The sequence below is a fragment of the Eulemur rufifrons genome, chromosome 7, assembly GCF_041146395.1.
Source record: "Eulemur rufifrons isolate Redbay chromosome 7, OSU_ERuf_1, whole genome shotgun sequence".
Taxonomy (NCBI): domain Eukaryota; kingdom Metazoa; phylum Chordata; class Mammalia; order Primates; family Lemuridae; genus Eulemur; species Eulemur rufifrons.
This window is the reverse complement of record NC_090989.1, coordinates 16180419-16199533: the sequence shown is the minus strand read 5'-3', so window position 1 is coordinate 16199533 and position 19115 is coordinate 16180419. Positions and strand designations below refer to the sequence as shown.

Genomic DNA, 19115 nt, shown 5'->3' with positions numbered 1-19115 from the left:
AATTCTAGAAGAAAATGTAGGAAAGACTCTTACAGACATTGGCCTAGGCAAAGAATTTATGAAGAAGACCCCCAAGGCAATCACAGCAGCAACAAAAATAAATGAATGGGACATGATGAAATTAAAAAGCTTCTGCACAGCCAAAGAAACAGTCCAGAGAATAAACAGACCACCTACAGAATGGGAAAAAATTTTTGCATACTACACATCAGATAAAGGACTGATAACAAGAATCTATTTAGAACTCAGGAAAATCAGCAAGAAAAAATCAAGCAACCCTATCAAAAAGTGGGCAAAGGACATGAATAGAAATTTTTCAAAAGAAGATATAAAAATGGCTGACAAACATATGAAAAAGTGTTCAACATCTCTAATCATCAGGGAAATGCAAATCAAAACCACAATGAGATATCACTTAACCCCAGTGAGAATGGCCTTTATCAAAAAAACCCAAAACAACACATGTTGGCGTGGGTGTGGAGAGACAGGAACACTCATACACTGCTGGTGGGACTGCAAACTAGTGCAACCTCTGTGGAAAGCATTATGGAGGTATCTTAATCAGATTCAAGTAGACCTGCCATTTGACCCAGCAATCCCATTACTGGGCATATACCCAAAGGAAAAAAGGTCATTCTGTAACAAAGGCATGTGTACCCAAATGTTTATAGCAGCACAATTCACAATAGCAAAGATGTGGAAACAACCCAAATGACCATCAATACATGATTGGATTAGTAAACTGTGGTATATGTGTACCATGGAATACTACTCAGCTATAAGGAATGATGAAGATACAACATCTCTATGGTTCTCCTGGAGAGAGTTGGAACCCATTATATTAAGTGAAGTATCTCAAGAATGGAAAAACAAGCATCACATGTACTCACCAGAAAATTGGTTTCCTTGATCATCACCTAAATACAAATCTGGAAATGACACCAATTGGACATCAGACTGAAGTGGGGGGTGGGGGAGGGGATGGGGGTATGCCTACACAATGAGTGCATTGCGCACCGTTTGGGGAGTGGTAACACTTGAAGGTGCTGACTCGGGAAAGGGGGGGTAGGGAAAAAATATGAAACTATTGTTTTTAACTTGCACTGTTCACTTAATAATTTATCATGAATATTTCCCATATTATTTCATATCATTGTACAAGAAATAATGTATACATTATGAGGACATACTGTATCTAACAAGATATACTGTTAGACTCTTTGATTCTGTAAAATTAAAAAAAAAAAATTAATAAAAAAAAAAAAAAAAGAAGCTTAAAAAAAAAAAAAAAAAAGAAAATAAGTGGGGTTAAATAAAACATATTATTAAAACAATAAAAAATAAGGTACAGGCACAGTAAGAAAGTTAAGTTTCCATAGTTCTTCATGTTTTGGGCAAAATGAAAGTCTTATTCCCAACTTTCACATGTGGTCAGGTTGAATTCGGTGCTGTGGCAAAAAGAAATGACCAGGTGTCATGTTATATGAAATTTCAAAAAGATGAAGACAAGTCAAAATCCACACCATTTTTCACCAGCCCTATAAGCATTTATAAACTTTCATATGACTCCTCAAAATTGGGTTCACTTACGTTCCTAAACAATAATGCACAAATATGTTTTTATCCATATTATCAAAACACTAAGGCATCAGCACATTTATTTATTTATTCAAATATTTATTGAACAACTGCTACATGCCAGACATTGTCCCAGGGACTGATAATATGATTATCAACAAGGTAAACAATCTCTGCTTTCAAAGATCTATAGTCTAGTAAAGCAGTGCTTCTCAAATTTTTATATTCACTCAAATAATTGGGGGATTTTTAAATTGTGAATAGTTATGAAATGCAGTGATATTTCAGTATGTATACACACAATATATAATGATCAAACAGGGTAATTAGCTTATCTAAGACCTCAAGCATTTATCATTTCTTTATTTCTTTTTATTTTTTTTTTAAGAGACAGAGTCTCACTTTGTCACCCAGGCTGGAGTGCAATGGCATGACTGTAGCTCACTGCAACCTTTGAATTCTTGGGCTCAAGTGAACCCCTCACACTTCAGCTTCCCAAGTAGCTGGAATTATAAGTGTGAGCCACTTCACCCACTTCTTTGCATTATGAACATTCAAAATCCTTTCTTCTAGCTTTTAAACAATGTACAATAAAGTATAGTTAGCCACATTCACTGTGCCGTGCTGCAGAACACCAGAACCCATTCCTCCAATCTATCTATAATTTTGTATCTGTTAACAAATCTCTTCCTATCCTCCCCTCCTCTCTATACTTCCCAGGCTCAAATAACCACAGTTCTACTCTTTGCTTCCATGAGCTAAAACATTTTCTTAGCTCCCATATATGAGTGAAGATATGTGGTATTTATCTTTCTGCGCCCAACTTATTTCACTTAACATAATGTGCTCCAGGCTCATCCACATTGCCACAAATGACAGGATTTCATTCTTTTTATGGCTGAGTAATATTCCACTGTGTATATATACCATATTTTCTTTATCCATTCATCTGTTGATGGACATTCAGGTTGATTCCATATCTTAGCTATTTTTGTGAATAGTGCTTCAATAAATATGGAGGTGAAGATATCCCTTAGATATACTGATTTTCTTTCCTTTGGAAAACACCCAGTAGTGAGATTTCTGGATTATGTACTAGTTCTATTTTTAGTCTTTTGAAAAACCTCCACGTTGTTTTCCATAATAGTGTCATATTTAAATTCAACTGTTCAGGGTATGGACTAAGAATCTATTTTCTGATAAACTCTTGGGAGGGATTATTTCTGCTGTAAGTAAGAAGGTATTTAAGGACACAGGCAAGTGAACCAGAAAGCACAATCCAGTGCATGGTTGTATTAATAAATTAAATTTCAACTAAATGTTTAAAGATTTAGTTGAGTTTTCTTAGCAATTCATGAATTGAGCATCATCTCATGTAAAGATGTAGAAAATGTGCCCCATTGGGCAGGGCAGAACAATTGGTTTTTACAAAGTAGCATGAGCTGGTACAAAACAACAGCATCATACAAATAGCAATTAGTTAACATTAGGTTATAACAGGTTACTTCCCTTGTAAGGCTAAAGCAGAGGGACTTCCTTGTCATGTTGGATAAAATTAGCTTGTTTGGCAATTTATTTATATCTCTTACCTGGTTTCTCACAAAGTTAGATAAATTACGTAGTTTGGAGCCAGTTTGGAAACGTGGAACTTTAGCAGCGGTGACTCCAGTTTGAGGTCCAATGCAGGCACTCCGTCCAAATCAATGGCTTTTCATAAATTTTATTTAACAGTTGGGAAGTAAGGTGGGTACACAAAGGAGATACTGAGACAGTTGGAAAAAAGACATGTCCTGGAAATATGATCTTCTTAAATAAAAAATTGTAATGAATAAAAAAGATAGATGACCACTATATAGGGAAAGGTAGGCATATACACTAAGTATGTTACAATAACTTTAAAAATATATCCTCATTTAAAACCATTTAACAAAATATATTTATGACAATCAGATAACTAAGCATAATTAGAAATCATCAGAAAAAATAGAAAAATATAAGTGAATGCTCAATAAACCTAGAATGGAAAAGGACTTTTGAGTTGTAAAAGAAATGGGGAAAAGCAGAAAAGAAAAATACTGCATTTTAGACAATAAATTAAAATTTGATGAAAATTAGACAATAAAATAAAAACTAAACGATATAATTTAAACAGCCACGTACCTCAAAAAGAAAATGAAAAGGCAAGTCTCTGTTTCTTCCACAGGAAACCCAGTATATTGTGTTAGACAATTCTCTTCAGAGAAACTGTCACATTCACACTCTGAATTTAGTAATCAAGTCATTTATTTTTCATCCTCATCCATTGCCAGTAAATTAATCTTCCCAAAACACTGATCATTCCTTCATCCTAAGACACACACAGATCTGCAATGACTACGCTGCCCACTCTAAAAAGTCCAAATTATTTAAAAGGCACTCAAGACTTTTGACTATTGGACCTAATTATACCTTTCCACTATTATATTCTACTACTTCTTTTATGAACCCCTCACTCTTGCACTTAAATGGGCTTAGTTTTTCTTCCATTGCGCCTCTTATGTAAGCTGTTTCCAAATTTATAATGCCCTTCACTCTCACCTCTGCCTCTTCAAACTCCAACAATGCGTCCAAGGGCAACTCAAGTCCCACCTCTTCTGTGATATTTGGCTAAACCACTACACCAAAAAGAGATTTTAGACTTCATGGGAATTTGACAGCACATGGTAACTGTGCTACTTTTAAGAAACTATTAATAAACAAGTTGCTTGGATTGAAGCCATTTATGTGGAAATCCTATAGTCCGATGTGAATTTCAGACTTACAAAGCGCACAGAATGTCAAAATGCCTAGCATAAGACTTTGCATTTTTGAACTCCAAATAAATATCTACTGAATTAATGCTTAGCCATGTGGGCAGGAGGCTTGCCACGTAGCTTTAATTATTTTTAAGGGCTTTGTTTTTGTCTTTTTCTAAACCATCTTAGAACCTTAGAATCTTAGTATCAGAGTAGTTATTTATAAATAGATTTCTCCTGAAAACCAAGGTGCTCCAGTGAACTCCACTGACTTTCTATATTTCATAGAATAAGATATTGCTTATACTAAATTTGTCTTCCTTCAGATTATAAGGAATTACTGTATTTATAACAAACAATAGAGTTATTTTACAGTTCTGTAATAATATCACCTATTCAGTAGAAAAACTTACAAACTGTAGTATAGAATACTAATCTAAAACTTAGTAACTGAATTTATTCTTTTTAAAATATTCCATTTTATTGAAGATTTGATTGATAATGTTCTATGAAATATTTATCATAAGTATTTACTCTTTCTTTTATATGTGCATGGACTTGTTCACCATTCTGGTTCTTTTACAATGGTTTCTTCGTCTGTCTCTTACATAGTTTCATTCTAAGACAGGATGAAGAATGACATATTCTTTGAGCTTTTGCATGATTCAGTATGCCAGTATTGCCATTTTGTACTTGGATAACAACTTACCTTGTTATAATATTCTTGAGACATACTTGTTCCCTTAGAATTTTGTAAATATTTTTCTATTATCTTCTGGCACTTTATTTTTCCATGGAGGCATTTGAGCCTAGCCAGATTTATCCCCTTTGTAAGTTCTTGGATACCTGATGAATTCTTTCTTTATCCTTGAAATTCAATCACTTTACCAGAATGTCATAAAATTGGTTCTTCTAATGAATCTCTTGAGAACAGTATGCCTTTCGATCTATGGGTATTATTTTAAATTTCAGAAATATTTCTACTATTATATACTATTTTTAAAATTATACTTATTATGTTTTCATTGCAGGTACATCATTTATCTTTATTTTGGATCCACATATCCTATATACCATAAATAATAATTTATTTCTGATTACTTTATGTGTCCTTTCCCCCTCATTTCACTGAGACTCCTACCTCAAAGCTTTCTCTGTTACTAATTTTATTTCCCACACTGTCTAATGTAATTAGGTCTGTAATGGTATAATTTTGGTTCTCTGTTCACTTAATTTTACAAGCTCTCTGTTCAGCTCATTCATAGTTCTCATATTTAGTGTCTTCTCTCATTGAAAATTACATTCCCTTTAAATTTTTCCATAGGATGAATCTTTTATGAAAATTTTCTTATTCTTTTCAGTATTGTGTTTTAGAAGGACTTCTTCATTCTTTTTTGTGCTTTGTACTTGTCTTTATTTTTATTGTAGTATTTTGCATATTTGCAATAGCATGGCAAACAGAAAAGCAAATAACCAATGTTAGAAATGAAAGAAGGGTCATCACTACTGAGCATATGGGTATTAAAAGGATATTAAAGGGACACTATGAACAACTCTACAGTCAAATATTTGATAATTGAGATCAAATAGAACAATTCCTAAAATATACAAACCTACCAAACTCAAACAAGAAGAAACACATCATCTGAACAGGGATATATCTATTAAATGAATTGAATCTATTTATTAGTCATAATTCTCCAGAGAAAGAAAATAAAAAAGAATCAATAGGATAGAAAGATGGATAGTTATAAAGATATGTTTTATAAGGTATTGGCTCATGGGATTATAAAGCCTGAGAAGTCCCGTGATCTGCTCTCTCCAAGATGGAGACCATAAGGCTAGTGTTTTAGTTCAAAGGCCTGAGAACCAGAGAACCTGTGGTGCAGATTCCAGTCTGAAGGTGAAGGCCTGAGAAACAGAAGTGCCAAGTGCAGAAAAGATTCATGTCTAGCTCAAGTTTTCAGGCAGAAAGAGAGGGAAATCTGCCTTCCTCCATATTTTTGTTCTATTCAATCCTCAAATGATTGAATGGTTCCCACCCACATTGGAAAAGGCAATACTCAGTCTACTAATTAAAATGTTAATCTCATCCATAAAAGGTACACTGTCTGGGGGATGGGCACGCTTATAGATCTGACTCAGGAGGGGGTGCAAAGGCAATATATGTAACCTAAACCTTTGCACCCCCATAATATTCTGAAAATTTTTTTTTTTTTTAATTTTTGCAGACACACCCAGAGGTAATGTTTAACCAGATATCTGGGCATTCTTTGATCCAATCAAGTTGACAAAATTAACTTCCACAAGTCCAACCATTGTCAACTTGGCCCATATATGCATCTCCTTAAACCATACTTAATCTCCAAATAAAGACAATAACAAGGTCATCATTCCACCTAATATTATATAATTATTTTGCATACAAGTGAAGCCACACTAACTCCATCCCCAAAAGGATAGGTGAAGTCCATAAGAGATACTTACTTTTCTTCTTGATATCCTGTAACTTAAGTAATATAATGATAAATTATAAATACTTAAATACTATCACATTAAGTCAATATGTCTTGTGTTACATGACAAAGGAATGAGAGTGGAAATAACACACACACACACACACACATATATATATATATACACACACACATACACATACAAATGTATTAACAAAATAAGGAGTAAATACTCATGATAATTATGATCCTCATTTCTGTAACTCATCTCATAGTCGTGGTGTTTATAACTATCATATTCCACTATCCAGTATGTACTCCCTTTTTCTTCAGAAAACACCTCATCTCATAGTGGTTGTTTACCTGGTGGGGTTGCTACCTTCATCCTTGAAGGGTATGGGTCATTAGTAATCTTGCCTGCATTGTGCTGTATTTTTCTATTGACCTTAATTACAGGGCTGGGGGATACTAAGAGACACCCTAAGGGATTGCCTGTGTTCTAGACACATTCTTCTTTACCTCCATGATGGAGTAGAAGTCCAATTTTCCCTTGCTATCAGGATCAATTACCCCAGTCAGTACTGTAACTCCCTTCTTTGCCTATTGATTGACAGGCATAAGGAGTCCAAAGTGGCCAGATGGCAGTCTTAACTTACATTTCAGGGGAATCATTATTGTATCTCCTAGCAGAAATGTTCCTGCCTTTGAGATTAAGGCCTCTAGGTAGGCACAGTATAAGATAGGAACAGGAAGCAAATATTTTGCTAGTGGGCTACTAGAAGCAGTAGTGAGCATTTTCACTCCTGTTCCTACCCCTTAATTCTTAGGTTCATGAATGCTGGCCATAGGAGAAACAATACCATATATCAGATGCTGATGCTGGGCATGCACAGCCTTCTGGAAAACTTCTCCTCACTCTCTCCTAATAAATGTCTTTACTTTAACTGTAGGTGCCTTGGGATGATTAAAGTTCAATTTATGTTGTAATTCAACAAGTCACAGATGAGATTCTGCATTTAATTTTCAGCAATCTCAATCATGTGGCTATAGGAGATAAACGTTACTTCCAGATGACAATAAGTCGTCTGGTCACTTATATCATGCTTGAGCTGGGAATTTGAATTCCTGAGCTCATCTTTTTCTTTCATTACTGTGTCCTGTGACATTAGGAACAATCAATCAACTTTGTTACATTTGTTAGTTTTCCAAGAAAAAAAAATTTCAAAATGATCATCTAAACAGTTACTCAGCTCTTTGCTTCTTGTAAGTGGCTGATGTGGAGTATTCAATGCAGATATTTTGTGTATGTCCATTACTAGATTATGTCACGAACAATTACTGTGCTCTTTACTACTGTAAATAGAGTCATTAGCATTTTTAAATCCAATCAGATTAGAAAGCCAATCCCAGAAATAATATAATCAATTCAAGGAACACATTCTTAAAATTCTGTTCTTGTAAAACCATTCCCAATAGCAATATCTGTACTATTCAGAGTTCGTCAGAGAAACAAAACCAGTAGAATCTGCCCTCTGCAAGCTAGAGACCCAGTGATGCAGTTTGATGGCCAGAAAGTCAAAGAGCCAATGTTAGAATCGGGAGCACCAAAGATAGTGGAGGATAGGTGTCTCAGCTCCAGCAGTCAGGCAGGGACAGAGAAAGAGATTGATTTTTCCCATCCTCTGCCTTTTTGTTCTAGTCAGGCTCCCACTGAATTAGATGATAATCACCCACACTGAGGGCAATTAAGTTTACTCAGTCTACTGATTAAAATGCCGATCTCTTGCATAACTATACTCTCACAGACATGCCTAATTGCTTCTAATTGCTCATTGCAAGTAGTAGGCAGGGTTTTCACTCCCATTCCGACCCCTTAATTCTTAGATTCATGAATGCTGGCTATAGGAGAAATAATATTTCAACATCGGATCCTGTGATCCAGTCAAGTTGACACATACAATGAACTATCTCAATCAATACTTACTAACTTCCCAAATAAGAAAGAAAGCTCAAGGCCAAGATGCTTTCACTGGTGAATTAAACAAACGTTTAGGTAGAAATTATGCAAATTGTCCACAATCTCTTTCAGGAAGTAGAAAAGGAAAGAAAGTTTCCTAACTCATTCCATGAATCCAAGATTACCCTAATACTAAAATTAGATAAAGCCATTATAGAAAGGAAAACTAAAAATTACAGCAACAGATGAAAGTTTTTTATGAACATACATGCAAAATTTCACAACAAAACATTACTAAATAAAATCAAACAAAAAGAAAAAATAATTCTACAGCATGATCCACTGGGACTTACTCTAGGTGTGCAAGACTGTTCCATATCCAAAGGGCAGTGCTGTCTACCACATTACAGATTAATGAAGAAAATCAGATAATCATAGCAATGGATACAGAAAAGGCATGTAATAAAATCTAACATCTATTCATAATAAAAACTCTTAGCAAACTAGAAAGGAAAGAAGTTCCCAATATTTGATGAAGAACAACTATAAAAATTCTATAGATGTCACCATATTTAATGCTGAGAGACTGGAACATATTTCTCCTAAGATTAGAAATAAAATAAAGATGACCTTTCTCATCATTCCTATTCAACATCATACTGGAAGTCTTAGCTGGTGCAATAAGACAAGAAAAGAATATAAAATGCATATTGAAAAGGAAGAAATAAAACTGTTCTCAGATGATATAATTGTCTATGTAACAAATCCCAAAGAATCTATGACAACAAGAAACCTTCTGGATCTAATAGTAAGTACAACAATATCTCAGAATAAAAGGTCAATATATAAAGTTAATTGCTTATTATAAAAGTCATGCTTTGCAGTAAGCAATTAGAAGCACCTGAAATTCTTTTTTCTTTCTTAATTCAATTTAATTTTGTTTTTTTAACTGACAAATAATAGTCCATATTCATGGAGTACATGGTGATGTTTTGATACATATAATGTATAGTGATAAGGTCAGGGTAACTAGCAATCCATCATCTGAAATATTTATTATTTCTTTGTGTTGGGAACATTCAATATATTCCTTTTCTGTATTTGAAACTATATATTATTGTTTACTATAGTCATCTTACTGTGGTATAGAATTTTATTCCTCCTATCTAGCTGTGATTTTGTATATTTTAACAAATATCTCCCTAGCTCTCCCTTCTCCCAATTCTTCACAGCCTCTAAATCCTCTGTTATACTTTTTAATTCTATGAGATTGACTTTTTCTTAGCTTCCACATATTAGTGAGAACGTGCTTAACTTTCTGTTTAACTTTCTGTTCCTGGCTTATTTCACTTAACATGATATCCTCCAGTTCCATACATGTTTCTGTGAATGAGAGGATTTCATTTTTTGTGGCTGAATACTATTCCATCTTGTATATATACCACATTTTCTTTATCCATTCATCTGTTGTTATACACCTTGGTTGATTCCACATCTTGGCTATTGTGAATAGTGCTGCAAAAATACCATTTACACTAGCACACACACACAAAATACAAACTTAGGTGTAAATCTAACAAAATATGTAAAGGATACATATGTGAAAATCTAGAAAACTCTGATGAAGAAATCAAAGATCTTAATAAATAGTTAAGTATCAATATTTATGTGTTAGAAGATTAACTATTGTTAAGATGTTTATTCTTCCCTATTTGATGTATAGACTCAATGAAACCCATATCAAAACCTAGAAAGTTCTTTTGTAGATATCAATAAACTGCTATCTAAACTTTATATGGAAAGGCAAAAGACCTGAAATAACCAATACAATACTTAAAAAAAAAAAGTCAGAGGACTCGTACTGCCTGATTTCAAGACTTACTATACAGCTACGTTGTATCAAGTCAGTGTAGTATTGACTAAAGAAAAGAGGTATAGATCAATGGAGCTAGAGAGTCCAGAAATAGATACAAACAAATATAGTCAACTGATCTTTAACAAAAGGAGCAAAATGGAATTCAATGGATAAAAAGCCATTGCGATAAATAGTGGTGCAACAATTGGATGTCCATATGTACACACACATAAAACTTAGACACAAACCTTATATCTTAACAAAAATTAACTCAAAATAGAACATAGATCTAAATTCAAAGCTGTAAACCTAGTAGAAAATTTAGGTAACCTTGGATTTGGCAATAAGATTTTAGATACAAACCCCCAAAAAAGATTCTGTGAAAGAAAAAATTAATAGCTGAGACATTACTAAAGTTAAAAATTTCAGCTCTACGTATGTATATATGTATATATGTGTATATATAAGATTGTTCCCTTATGAAAAAAATGCATTGGCAATTAACCAATTGCCAGTAAGACATTAAGAGGAAAAGTTTCATTTTGCTCAGGAATTACTATTGTAGTCGTATAGTTTTATGTATAGCTTGAAGAAAATTTGCCTAGCATCTGTCCATCTATCTGCTATGATTTTAATATGTCCCCCAAAGTTTATGTGCTGGAAATTTAATCCCCAAAGCAACAGTGTTGAAAGGAAGGGCGTTTAAGAGGTGATTAGTGCCATTATCTTGGGCGTGGGTTAGTTACCTAGGGAGTGCGGTCCTAATGAAAGTATGAGTTTGCCCCCTTTCCATTTCTCCCTCACACATGTCCATGCTCTCTTGTCCTTCTACCTTCTACATGGAATGATACAGCAAGGAAGTCCTCACCAGAGAAAGGACCCTCGCCCTGGGACTTCACAGTCTCCAGAATTGTAAGAAATAAATCCCAGTTCTTTATAAATTACACAACTTAAGGTATTCTGCCACAGCAGCACAAAATGGACTAAGACTCATCTATCTACCTACTTATATATCTATTATGTATCTATTATCTATCTGTTCCTGTCTAAGCAGGGGAAAGTCAGCCACCTTATAAAGAAGACACAGAAGAAAATAATGTAAACATCAAAATATATGCTTACCTGTTAAAGAGAATGGTACATACATTACTTTTATATTTCAATGTTTATTTATTTGCTTGTTTTTCCCAGTTGTGAACAAAATGCTACACAAAAGCTCTTATGATAGCAAATGGAGTTCCATCATCTCTCTTCATTGGAGAAAGACATAAAGACAAACCTTTTCCTTACTTTCTTCCAAGAAAAAAAATACTTAGAGAGTGCTTGTGCTGCTCTCTCTCTCTGTCTGTCTGTCTCTGTACATGTATGTACACTCATGCATTCATTGATTTACGCTTTTATATGTTAAAATTCAGTTTTTCCCAAATGAGTAGAAAATGGATGTTTTGTGCCAACTAAATATTCTAATGAATTCAGTATTTCACACATCCTGTGACATGTTCACAAGATCAAATATTTAAAGAAGTTACAGCAATTCCATAAAATTACTGGAATAACCCACTCTACTGTCCCCATTTTTGCAGACTGGATAGGATTTATTCACTATCCTTCTTATTCATACACAAGTTTGAAATGTTGCCCTACTGTATTTGATGAAATATTTTTGTTCTGTCTCTGACCTCTTCTTATCAAGTTGAGTTTTATGCTACTGTTCTATTTAAGCCGTTCCTTGCAAGTGACATCACCCTGCACCCACCTAGAAACCTTATTGTGTTCACCTGTTTGTTGAGCTCACAATGAAGTCTCCTTTCATAGGCTGATTTCTAGATGCATATCTTATTTATTGTCACCATTTTCAAAGACTCCATAAACCAACAATGCACACTCAACTCTAAAATGATGCCCAAACTAGCCTGATTTAGATGCCAATTCATAGTCATACAGTGTTTCAGAATCTTTGTGGTAAAAGTAAATTATTTGTTCAAAACCATTGACTTAGAAGTTGGACTGTATTATTGTGTAATAACTGACACCAGAAGTAACATTTTGCAACACATCTGTGTAATCAGAATATTACTTTTTGAGTGATTTTTAGAGAAAAAAGATAAAAAAAGAAATTCAATTTTTGAGTATTATTATTGCTAAATTTTAGATAAATGAGAAGCAACTGTATTTGCTTGCCCTAACATGTACTAGGTATTGGCAAATTACAATGGCAATTTTATTTCTGCAGCCTCGAATTTAATCTTTTATTTTGTCAGATGTGGCTGGGTGAACAATATCCAAAAAAAAAAAAAATACTAAAATAGTGAGCCTTAAAAAATCCTATTTCTCTTTTAGACTTGGATCCCTAAGTACCAGTCAAGGAAAATATCTGATTTCTTCAAGGAAAAAGAGTTCATATTTCTTATGAAACATCTCTATTGCCATAGTTACCAAATGCTCTCATTTTTTTCTCCCTAACAATAACATCACCATCTAGAGACACATAGCTTACAAAAGTAATTTTTTGTGTGTGGAAATTTATAAGGGCATGGGATCTACTTCCAGTGATTTTCAAAACTTGAAATTGAAAGATTTTATTAATAAATATACCTGAGTTGAACTTAAATGCTTTTCTGAGCAAGTGTGTAGGAGAAAAGAGGGAGCAGAAAAATTGAAAAAGTTCTACACTTTTAACATGACCCAGGCCAAAGTGATTTAAATTAGGATTTGGGCCTGGGTGATCTCCACTCCGTTGTATATAAACACTTTCACATGGGTTGCCATGTCTCCAAGACTGATACCTACGTCAGGGCAGGCCACTAGAAATTAAAACACACACATATACACATGCACACCTTGGAGTAAGAAAAAAATACAAACTAGCTTATTTTCATTATTGGTCTTGCCAAACATAAACTTTAGAAACAAAATTTTAAATAAAGCAGGAACTATGAAAATAAACAATGAGATCTCTGTGTACAGAATTACGTAGTTGGGGTGTGCATATTTGAAATCAAGCTCTGAGTAGGAATGAAATCAGTTTTCTCTGTCCTCCTTTCCACTTGCTTTTTAAGAAGCTGTCACAGTATTCTTATTGACAGAAATGTAGTGAAAACATACACCTATGTGGGAATAAGACATTGCTAAGAAATAAGCGATCAATGTGGTAATTATAAACAATCCTATCAAATAGTTCAGTTACTTCAATAAAAATCATCAAATGTTTTTATGATTTGGAAAGAGCAAAACTAAGTCAGATGATGTGAAAAGTAAATTTCATAGGTCCACATCCCCCTTTATAAATAAAATATTAATTTCTTCATAGTTTACTCTTTCATACTTACAATATTCCTTATTCTAGCCTACATACTGTATCACAAACTGCAAATTGCAATGCTTCATATTTTAGTGCTTTATTTAATTATAAAGATCTGTTATTTAAATGTCATTAGCATTTTAATTTTCTACACTAGTAATCTCAATATCTTTGTACATATGGAATATTTAAAATTATTTTAGTATAAAAATTATGTTCAATTTTCTTTATAAAATTAAAGTTTTTTTGTTTGTTTGTTTGTTTTTTTTTTGAGACAGAGTTGCACTCTGTCGCCCGGGCTACAGTGCAGTGATGTTATCATAACTCACTGCAACCTCCAACTCCTGAGCTCAAGCAATCAATCCTCCTGCCTCAGCCTCCTGAGGAGCTGTGCCAGCACACTCAGCTAATTTTTTCTCTTTTTAATAGAGATAGGGACTGGAACTCTTGACCTTAAGAGATCCCCCCACCTTAGCCTCCCAGTGTGCGAGGATTAGAGGTGTGAGTCATCGCACTGCCCAGTTCTGACTTTTTAAAATTTAGATAGGGCTTTCTGGTGTTTGAGAAAAACTGGCTGCACTTATAACTTGACTTTGTAGGATTTATTGATGTAAGTGAAGAATGTATAAATAGAAGATATTTTTTATGACTTTATTTTTCAAAAAAAATTATATATGTACACATATTTCAATATATGTCATTTATTTTAGAGAGGTTTTTGTATGGTAAATACTAGATGTAATAAAGGCTATGATTTCTATGTTATAAATTTTCTTGTGATTCAAAACTCTTGTGCGGTGGTGGATGACATGTTCTATTGCTTACCTCTGCAAACCTTATTGCCCTTCCTTATACTTATTTTGGTGTATTGTTGCTTATATTTTAAATGATAAGTTTGGAGAGATCTTTTATCTTTCCAATCAGCCCCATCTGGGTCTGGGTCTCATCTCCTTTTACTTGCTAGAGAAATTTTATTATCAAGAGGTCGATTTCCTCCTTTTTCTATCTCCTTACTTTCCCTTCCCACTAATGGAGGCTTATCCAATTATAAATGATAAAGAAATAATTTATTGCATCTATACCCAGGCTGGTATTTGTAGACTCTTTTCCCTCTTTCACTTACCCATTTCTGAAATGTGCCTGTGTGTTGAGCCAGAGGCTCTTTTATTTTCAATCGAATGCCATCGTTTTGGACAGCGTCGCCTTCCAGCTGCTTCATCTCTCGCTTACAGCTTGCTGACTCCAGAATCTGTAACTCTCTTTAACTCTGTTCCGAGATGCTGACATTTTGACAGTTCCTGATAGATTAAGGCATTTGATTCTACTCACCCTTACACTGGTAGAGTCTCCTTTTCTGCACCATCTCAGTTAAGATTTCTCTCACTAAGCAAAAACACTGAATTCTGGATCAAATCCTCTTCATTTTCTCTAATCTCTCAGTCTGTGTGACTCTCTCAAACGCACTCCATCTCTTTATCACTATTACCACTGACTGCTGTTAGACTCACACCCATTTTTGCAATCAATCAGCCAGCTTCTCAGTCAGCAACCTTGGAGCCCTCAAACACAATTTAGACACTACAAGGGAAATCTTTATAAAACATGCGTCTCATTCTGTGACTCAACTACATTTAATGATTGGTCTAGGCAAAGAATTTATGAAGAAGACCCCTAAGGCAATCACAGCAACAACAAAAATAAATGAATGGGACATGATTAAATTAAAAAGCTTCTGCACAGCCAAAGAAACAGTCACGAGAGTAAACAGACAACCTACAGAATGGGAAAAAATTTTTGCATACTACACATCAGATAAAGGACTGATAACAAGAATCTATTTAGAACTCAGGAAAATCAGCAAGAAAAAATCAAACAACCCTATCAAAAAGTGGGCAAATGACATGAATAGAAATTTCTCAAAAGAAGATATAAGAATGGCTAACAAACATATGAAAAAATGCTCACCATCCCTAATCATCAGGGAAATGCAAATCAAAACCACAATGAGATATCACTTAACCCCAGTGAGAATGGCCTTTATCAAAAAATCCCAAAACAACACATGTTGGCATGGATGTGGAGAGACAGGAACACTCATACACTGCTGGTGGGACTGCAAACTAGTGCAACCCCTGTGGAAAACATTATGGAGATATCTTAAACAGATTCAAGTAGACCTACCATTTGATCCAGCAATCCCATTATTGGGCATCTACCCAAAGGAAAAAAGGTCATTCTATAACAGAGACACATGTACCCAAATGTTTATAGCAGCACAATTCACAATTGCAAAGATGTGGAAACAACCCAAATGCCCATCAATACATGATTGGATTAGGAAACTGTGGTATATTTATACCATGGAATATTACTCAGCTATAAGAAATAACGAAGATACGACATCTCTATGGTTCTCCTGGAGAGAGCTGGAACCCATCATATTAAGTGAAGTATCCCAAGAATGGAAAAACAAGCATCACATGTACTCACCAGAAAATTGGTTTCCCTGATCATCACGTAAATACACATCTGGGCACGATACCAATCAGATATCAGACTGAGGTGGGGGGTGGGGGGAGGGGATGGGTGTATGCCTACATAATGAGTGCATTGCGCACCATTTGGGGAATGGTCACGCTTGAAGGTGCTGACTCGGGGAGGGGAGGTGGGGAGGGGATGGATGTATACCTACATGATGGGTGCAACACGCACCGTCTGGGGAACGGACACGCCTGGAGCTTTGACTTGGGGGGAAATGCGGTACATGGGCAACGTATGTAACCTGCAATTCTGTATCCCCCATAACAATAAGATGAAATAAAAAAAAAAACTATTGCATATACAAAAAATTTTTCTAGATTCTTTTTTATAGCTTATATGAACCTTTATACTTTACTCCCCCCGATAAGAAAGTCCAATTCCTGTATTCATACTCATCATCAACCCCTTGTTCAGGCTTAACAAACATGTCCCTTGCCATTTATCAAAAGATCCACATTTGCTTCTCAAGCAAATGCCATTCCCATGATCTGAAAGCCCTTTCTTTGTCTTCCTGAGGAACAGCTACTCATCCTTTAAGGCTGGACTCACTATTACCTCCTATGTAAATCATCCTTGCCTCTTCTCTTTTAATTGGTAAATTCCCCTACATGGGCTCCAAACTTCTATTATATTAATTACATTTTCATATCAGAGTTTATTTACGTTGATGACCTGAATTAAAACAATCAGATTTATTGAACACCTACACTATGCCAATAACTTTTCCAAATGATCTATCTACAGTATTTTATTGAGAGTTCACAATCACTGCATATTAGGTATTCTTCTCATGTTATAGACAAGAAAATAAATACTCACAGATATTAAGTATTATGGCAGTTTTACTCAATTAGCACATGGCCAAACTAGTATTTAATCCAAAAACTTCCTAAGTCCAAATCTTTTTTTTTTTTCCTATTGTATGACTCTTTCTTTCCAGTTACTTGAATTCTGGTTTTTCCCCCACCAGGGTAAAGTACATGATTACTGGTTGAGGGAGGCTTCAAAATCTCTTTCTCTTGAACCTATTTGCATTAAGTTTTTAGATTCTTGAAATAACAATTTCCAGTGATGAGATGGCATTTTTCATTTTACATATATTTTTGGCATAAAGTGTGTTCACACAGCCTGTGAAATAAATTGTTCAGACCTGCTTCTTCAATGCCTGGTACCTAAAATTTTCCCAAACCACCTTAAATTTTGAAGATCACAAAAGTAGTAATGTTTGATGTGGAGGGGGGAAAAAAAAAAAAAAAAAACACACCACTAAGATATTCTACTTTATAGTCTCTGCATGACACCTAGTGGTTGAAAATTGGAAAACTTGAAGAAATTATGATTAGTGTCAGGGAAAAAAACTATGTTGGTCTGTAGTCCTCATTCCTAACATCAAAGGAAAAGTACTACAGAGATCCTTTACTTCCAAGAGGGTGGAGGAGGGGCTTTCTCAATCATTTCTGTTTCTCAGTCTATGTTTCAGGGAATAAAAATTTGCCTCTGTGTTAAGCCATCTGTGCTCACTGGGGCTTGTGAAACCTTAATGGACTGTAATCCATGCCTACTTTTGATGAGTATGACTTGAGTAATCATTAGCAGATACAAAAATAAATAAACGCTTTTAGTTTTCTTTCTCCTACTCTGTGTGACAATAAACACTATTTACACGCAAGTACTTAACATAATAATATTACGATGTATGACTCAGTTATTCAAAACTATATTTTAAAAACCTTTTTTAAATATACATCAGTTTTGATCCTTCTAAAAAGGTTATAAAGTCAAGCAACTGCTGAGCTTTGAGTCATAGGAATGACACTGGGCTTAGGTCCTTGATGATACCGGATTTGGGATCTGCATACCAGAAGCTTTTAGTCAGCTCAGATAACTGACAATGCAAAATGGTACATGATACGTTCCAAATAAATGACATGGCCAATGCCTTAGGGATGCAGCAAGGGATATGGAGTCCAAGAGGTCAGAGAAGGAAGGGATCATGGAGGAGGATGGATCAGAACTGAGCTGCAGTTGATAGATGGGCAGCTTAAGGTATTGGGAAGAAAAGGGGCAACTGAGTGAGAATCCTGAGTTTCGGGTTTCCTACACTAAGATTTTGGGGAAGTTACATAACTGCTCTACGTTTTAGTTTCTTCATCTGTACAACAGTGTAACACACAGCATCTATTTTATGTGGTGAAGATTAGTATAGTGTCTGTCATGTGAAAAATTGTTCCTTTTATCATACATAAATTTTTTTTTAAAAAGAAAGTGTTTAGGTCAAATGTTGTTCTCTGAGAATGTACAAAAGGAAATGGGCCAAGACAAAAATAAATAAATACTATATCCCTGACACCAAGACATCTCCAAGAGAATTTAAAAAGTGATTATAAATATTTTATGGCAACCTATTTAAAATATACGTGCTGTAGATTCTTAGGATTTATGTCATACAGATGGTTCAGAAAGCCCTTGAAACCTACAATTACTAATAAATATTATTTTTTATTTTGCATCACTGCAAGCTTCTTTTAGCCATAACATAAACCAAATTAAATATTGTATCTCCTGAATTATAGGCTTTTATAAAAATCAATACCTAGGGCATAGCTGGAATCACAATAACTTCCTCTATGCATTTTCAATGGGAAGAAGTCAG

At 34.6% G+C, this 19115-nt stretch overlaps 1 pseudogene; it reads right to left on the bottom strand.

The window, feature by feature from the left end:
- The window catches only part of LOC138385689 (large ribosomal subunit protein eL6 pseudogene), a 137984-nt pseudogene extending 122844 nt beyond the window's left edge, over nt 1-15140 (bottom strand).
- Between the last annotated feature and the right edge of the window lie 3975 nt (nt 15141-19115).